The following is a 7422-nucleotide window of genomic DNA, read 5'->3' on the forward strand; positions in this document are numbered from 1 at the left end:
TGCCATTGAGTTTGCATTTGTCAATTCCTCTAAACTACTTCTTGAAGTACTTCCTTTTCTAATTTCGTCATACTTCATGATTGATTTTCCAGTCTTTGACTTCTTTAGTAAGTCTTTTAAGTTCATTCATCATTTTTTGAGACTCTTTTAAAGTTAAAATCAAGAATATCCTGCAATTCATTGCACCTTTCACAGTTATAAGATCTTACCTCACTAGTTTCACCCCGTGCCATAAAACAGTTTTCGTTTTCTTCGTCTGAATAGTCCTCATCTGTCCAGCATCCTGAGGATTTGTTCATTTCATTTTCCAGAATTGTCATGAAGCAGAGATTTGCTATTTCTTCATGATCTGAGGTGTCTTCATCACTCCAGCTTCCGAAGGATTTGTTCTTGTTAAAACCTCTAGAGATCTTTCTCTTTAGTTCTGGGCACTCTGCTTGAATGTGCCCAAATCTACCACATTCGTAGCATTTTCCATCATTTTTCTCCTGTTCATTGTATTGCATGGATCGTCTTGGTGGAACTCTTCCTCTCTTTGTGTTCCGGAATCTTCTCATTAGTCCATCTATGTTTCTTGACATCATAGCGATTTCTTCTTGTAAAGCTTCAGGATCATCGTCAATTTCGTTTTCAGCTGTTTCAGTTGAGGCCTTAAATGCGACTATTTTCTTTTTCTCTTCTTGATTGGTCTTCTTCAGATGCGTCCTTTCAAAAGCTATGAGTTCTCCTCTTAGTTCATCATAGGATATTTTGTTCAGATCTTAAGATTCCAGTGTGACTACTTTGGTCTGCCAGGTAGTTGGCAAACTTCTTAGAATTTTTCTCACTTGATCATCGCTGGTATAGGGCTTGCCAAATGCCTTTAGATCTCTAATTATTTTGCTGAATCTGGCAAACATTTCTTCAATAGATTCTCCTTATTTCATTGAGAAGAGTTCGTAGTTGTGAATTAGCATGTTGATATGTGTTTCCTTGACCTTGCTAGTTTCCTCATATGTAACCTCAAGCTTGTCCCACATTTCTTCGGCTGCGTCACAGCTTGAGATTTTTTCATACTCATCACCGCTTATGGCATTATGAAGCAAATTTCTTGCTTTGTTGTTGAGTTGTACCACTTCCAGTTGCTCTTTTGTGTATGAATCAATATCTTCAGGGTCAGCGAGTGGTGGAATGGCATCAGGTAGGGGATAATTTCCCTTTTTGATAACTCTCCAAACTTTGACATCATAAGCCTTGGTAAAGATCTCCATTCTCACTTTCCAATGGGAGAAATGTTGTCCATTGAAGTATGGTGGTCTAACTTGCGAAGTACCTTCCTGGAAGAGAGCTCCTATAATAACTTGATTTGCCATGATCTTTTCTCACAAGCTGTTAGGCAAAAAGAAAGATGTGAGCCTTGCTCTGATACCAATTGAAAGTACAAGAGGGGGGTGAATTGTATATTTTTAAACTTTATCAATTTATTAGTTGACTAGTTAAGTAATTAGTCGACTAGATCTGGTAATTCAGCAGATATAATAACAGAATGAAATTGCAGATAAATAAATGCAGGAATTAAAGACACCGAAATTTTATACTGGTTCGGATTCAATGTGAACCCTAATCCAGTCCCCTTGGGTTGCAAGGGAGTTCTCTTCAGTAAATGTTTCTTCGAGTACAGTGGATATGACTTGATATTACAGATCCTCTAACACTCGTTTTTCTTTTAGATACAAAGCCTCACCAGTGTTACACTCTCCTTTCTTTCTCTAGCTTGTTACACAACAGATCTAAGAGAACTACAATGTTTGTTTGCAGTAGAATAAAGAGAGGGTTTTTGGTGTGATCAAAGTATATGTGACTAGGGTGTAAGACTAGGTATAAATACTTTGATGTGGATCGATGCTTGACAATCCAAGAGATTTAATCCTTGGAAGGAAATTGATTCTTTCCAAGAATAAGGTAGCTACCCGTTGCTTCTCTTGCTTTCCTTTCTTCAGCAAATGTATGTAGTAAAGACCCGCTCCTTGAATGTTGGTTCTTTCCAAAATTAGTCGCGTACCAATCTCTTCAGGATCTTCGACTTTCCGGAATGCTGCCCTTGATTCGTGCCTTAACTTTAGGAGGATCTTCGACTCTCCAAAGTTAGTCGCGAGCTTGATTCTCTCTATCGCAGCTAATTGATATTTTATGCTGATTGATTGGCTTGATAGGATTCTTCCCAGATTCGCGAATCCTTTCCTTAGTAAGCCAGATTTGCTGATCTTGTTGTTGAGCCTTGATTTATTTCTTCCCTTATATGTTAGGATTTACTCCAACAGTCTTGTAGTATCTTCTTGACTCCTTGTAATTGATTTCCTGCATATGTATATTATTTTCATCATTAAAACTATATCTAACAAAAGAATCATTTGGGGTTGGAAGAATTTGTACAAGACCAACAAAAAATTTAGGCCATTGCAATTTGCAGGAGGATAAATTCTTTAATGAGGGTCAATAGGAAATGGTCTAATGTATAGTTATACAACTTTTTAAATCTAAGAGTAAATGGTAGAGCAGTAAGATTATAGTAATGGAAAATATGAAAGTCAAATGATTTGCGGGCACAACTTGCTGCCCTTCGCATTGCTTCTTTCCTTTTATTAGATTTGTCAAATTCCATTTGTGCCTTTGATGACGATTTATTTAAACCTTTAAAAAAAATAGACGTACTGATGTGTTGTCACATTGAGAATTATATATATATATATATATATATATATATTACGGGAAAAATGCAACTATAACAAATTCTTCGTTTACGATTAGATTAGATTTTCGAGGATCTTGTCATTTGGATAATATGTACCGTATTGGATCCTATATTATTGCATCGTTGTCTTTCAAAGATTCAATGAAATTCTAGATAAATTTAGTGTCTAACATCTGATGCTGAATAACTGCAAACACAATAACGACGTAAGATAAATTTAAAGAGTTTCTTTCATATCAAAATCATTTTATCAACGGAAAATAGTCAAAAATATCCTTCTACTATTCGAAAATGTTCATTTATATCCTCCTTTATTCTATTGGTCCATCATAGCCCCCTACGTCATACAATTGGTTCAAAAGTATCCCTCTGCCGTTAGGACCTTCTACCATGACAAAATTGTCCCACGTGGCCCGACATATCGGTGAGGTGGATGCCATGTGACATGCCACCTCATTGCACCGATCACACTTTACTCCCTCCCCTACTTTCTCTTCCACCACCACCTTCCTTTTTACCCAATCACCACCAACAGTATCAAGTATCAATATATCTACATTAATTCTGGTTGACACCTCTCTTTTAATTCTGAAAATGGAGGTGTTGGCTATTATCGAACGCCACAATGATTCCAATAAAGAGAACATCCCACCAAGCTATTCAGAAAAATCGACCCCACATTCTTCAAAATTATTCAAATGCTGCAACAGAAACGTGAAGAGAGGTTATAAGAAGCCTTTGAGAGACATTACCCATCTCTTCAACTTATAATTTCAGCCAACTCCAGCTGTATTCAACTTACAATTTGCTTCTCAAGCTGGTCGTGGAAAGATAAAATCGGCTGGTGAGATTGATTCATTGTAGAAGAATTCGAAGATATTTAAACGAGATTTCAGATAGCTCAATTTTTAGACAAATATAACACAAACAATTGTTAGGTACAACAAAAAAAACCATTTTTTTTTTTTTTTGCAAAATCAAGGATTTTGGGGGTCTTTGGGAATAATTAAGAAACATTTGTTATCACAAAATATTAATGGATAGTTGATTTTATAGAAGATATAAATAGTGTCTTATTCAATTGCTTGCCTGCTGCGCTCTCTCTCTCTCAATTAACGTTCTACATTAAACGGCTGGCAGCAAGAAATTGATTTGTTGCCTTTTTGGACAATGATGTTGTTTTGTTGATTACTTCCCAAATGATTGTAAATTTATTTCTTAAAATTTTTTATGCTTTTTCCTAACAGAAGTAATACATTCAAATATTCACTACCGGAGTTGATTTTGAACGGGAGCAAGACAAAAGTAAGATGTATATCCCCAATGGAAAAAGAATTATGGAATGGTTTAGTTGGAAATCACAGAAGAGAAGTAAAACGGCTGACCAAGAAAGTACCCTAATCTTTAGAGACATTATGGGTTTGATATTTGATATTATTGGTGGTGATTGGATGAAGAGGGAGGTGATGGTGGAAGGATAGGTGATTGGGTGAAGAGGGAGGTGTCATGGGCGGCTTTCCAGCCATGCCCCATGACCCCACGGGCGCGTCCCGTGGCGTCCTAGCGAACCTCCCAATGCCTAACGCCACGGACGGCCCCGTGGTCTTGGCCGCGCCAAGTGACAAGCGCGCAGGTACCTCTGTCGCCCCACCGATATCCCTCGCGAGCGCCAAGCCGCAGGCAGAAGCCAACAGCGCCGCGCGCGCAGACAACGCCGTGCGCGCAGACCGTGATGCCAAAGACACTGCTGCTGACAACGGACCTGCTGCTGCCTTATAGAAAACTAAGTCATTTTCATTGTAAATATAGAGTAGTTTTATTTCATGTACTTCCATTATGTTTCTCTAGCTTAGTCAAGTCTAGTCTTGTAACTTTGGATTATTTTTTTTAAGTACTATTAGGGGGGATCAAGCAATCAAAACTTTCTAGCAAGCAAGCAATTCTCTGTACTGGTGTCTCTCCCCCTCGACACCGCGTTGCTTTTCTGTAATAGCTTTCATTAATGCAATCAAGCTTTCTTTCATTCTGAATTCTCATTTCTGTTCTCTCAATTGCTCTTGACATTGGTTTTCCCGTACGGCACTGACAATCTCGTCTAGCATACGGAGGGGACCTAAGTTGGCGGATAACAACTGCACTGACATCAGTTGCCTAGCCTTACGTCGCCCTTCCAAGGAATCTCAGGAAGGCGCCGCGTAACAGTAATAACGTGTATGGAGTATCAAGTATTAAATAATAATCAATGACATTAAATGTAAATAAGGAGGAAGATTCAGCCAAACTTGAATGAGGTGAATGATTCCTCCCTATGACAATGATAAATGACAAGAATATAAGAGCATGTTGAGCACTTTCTCGGATCTGGTGGAAATGACAATAGATAATCCAAAAAGGTCCAATCTCTCCGGAAAGTTATCCTTTGTATTTATCTAGAGAGCTTACTTTTCAAAAGTGCTCTTATCATCTTGGATATTTTTTATCCTTTTGCGTTATCTCTCATACTACTTATATGGGGTATTCCCAAAGAATCCTGAAAAGTACAAATAGAGAGAATATCCAATAGAATATTCCCTCTCAAGATCCCAAAACAAAACTAGCCGTTACTCCTATCTATGCTGCTCGACCTCGACCCTAATGAACCGCTCAGCGGCTCGTTCTGTTGATCACCGGTCGACCTTGGCCAAACTGCTCGCGTTGACGTGCAAATCGCTCATGGTAGTCATCTCTGCATGCCGAATTTCTTTGGTATGATTTTAACCCATACACCAATTGGAGTCGGGTCAGAAGCGAGTCGGGTCAGAAGCTCAATAGACATTTCTTTAATATAAATATTTTTTTTTAAAAAGGAAAAAAATTAACGGCTCAAAGGTAGGAGAAGGGTGAGTTAAAAAGGAAATGAGGAAGAGTACGAAGGTAAAAATAAAACAAAAAGGAAGTGTGACGTACAGGGTATGTAATTTGTCAAGGAGAATATATATATGTACAAATGAACTAAAGACTTTGGGAATTTCAACAATTTACACAGTAACACAACTTTTGTAGCAAGAAAATGTTTAGCACATGCACATGACATGATGTATGATAGAAATAAACTTATATTAATTCTTACAAGCAACTTGTTATCCTTAGGAAGAACAAAACAAAACGAGGATAGTGAAACCTTGTTTGTTTGGTTGCAGTATATATGGTGGAATGACGACTCACATGAAACTGAAAAGTATGAAAAGAGCAAAGAGGACTAAGGCCAAGTTGAAGCTGTCGAGTAATAATAGATCTGCTTGTGATTTTTCTTTTGTCCTTTAATTGTACTCAGCAGGAAAAAAATTGTTCAAAGTCAGTGTTACGCCAAAGCTCATTAACTTACTATGTTGGAATATTAAATTGGATCCAAATATATATTGATTAACTATAATTAAGCGATATTGTATTTTTAAGAATATGATATCCAATGGATTAATGTAAACGCCGAATTAGGATAAATTATTTCTATGAAAGCAGCTCTATCACCAAGCTAGAAGAATTCTCAAGTCAAATGATTGCGCTAAATTCTTCAATAGAGATGTTTATCCGTAAAACGGTACAATTTAATTTATACGTGATTTTTAGACAAGTGAATTAATTTGATCCTGAAATAATAAGATAATTGAAGAAATATATAACACTTAGCCTTGATATGAAGAGGAAATGACAGAAATAAAGATTCTGGTAGTGAAGCCTCCAGGCCTAACAGTAATACGAACAATAATAAGAACAGAAAATAAGAAGATAGAATTGTATAGAGCTTTGAGTAGATTGTAGTATCAGTTTGCTAGAAAATTCATCCATTACAATGATAACATAGCTCGCTATTTATAGCTACGTCTAGGGAACAAGGTCCTAGGATTGCACCCTTCTCTAATGTCAATTATGAGGGCCATTGATGAAGATGCAACAGTGAGCATAAATGCCAAATTCCTTGTAACGGGCAGCGTACTTAATGCTATAGAATATTCTTCATTAATGCCACCGGGAGGAGGGTATTTATTGCTTCTTTATGAATGTAATTCCTTCCGGTATCAAATGGGATAATTGTCTTCGGTTCTACATGTCATTCTATTAAGCGGCTACCTGGCATAGCATATTTTACCCTATCCAGATAGTCCCTCTGCTTTGCGGTGACATAGCTTTGTGTCACCAAGAAGTTGGTACCGACACTCTTTTGGCGGGAATTTCTATGATTTCCTCTAAAGGCTTCTGACGGCTGATTAGACGCACGTCTCTCCGCATTTAATGCCCCGAACACGCATCGTCCTACGATTCAGCATAGCTTTTACCGATTATCGAGGTAATCATGATCATGAATTTAGCCGCCAAAACTTTTACTTATATGCATCAATCTTCTCCCATTATACTTCATAATTTTGCAAGCTTTCTGAAATCTTCCTTACTGCTAATTAACCTTTCTTTAACTCCCTTAAAATGGAAAAGCTTTTCTTTCATCCAAATGGCTTCTTCTTCAAAGAACGTCAGCTCTTCAAAGGGCAAGAGCGAAGCCGAAGACGCTGCTCCTCCAATGGTAGATTCTATCATTCCTAGAAGTTTTGTTACAACAAAAGACTTCGAAGAGAAGTTCCCCTCGGCTCTCCCTCGCACGTGGGCTTTTGATAGATAGCCGTCTTCCATCCGTCCTTCCAGTATTCCTGTTGTGAAGG

This window comes from Nicotiana attenuata, chromosome 1 (assembly GCF_001879085.1).
Source record: "Nicotiana attenuata strain UT chromosome 1, NIATTr2, whole genome shotgun sequence".
NCBI classification, from domain to species: domain Eukaryota; kingdom Viridiplantae; phylum Streptophyta; class Magnoliopsida; order Solanales; family Solanaceae; genus Nicotiana; species Nicotiana attenuata.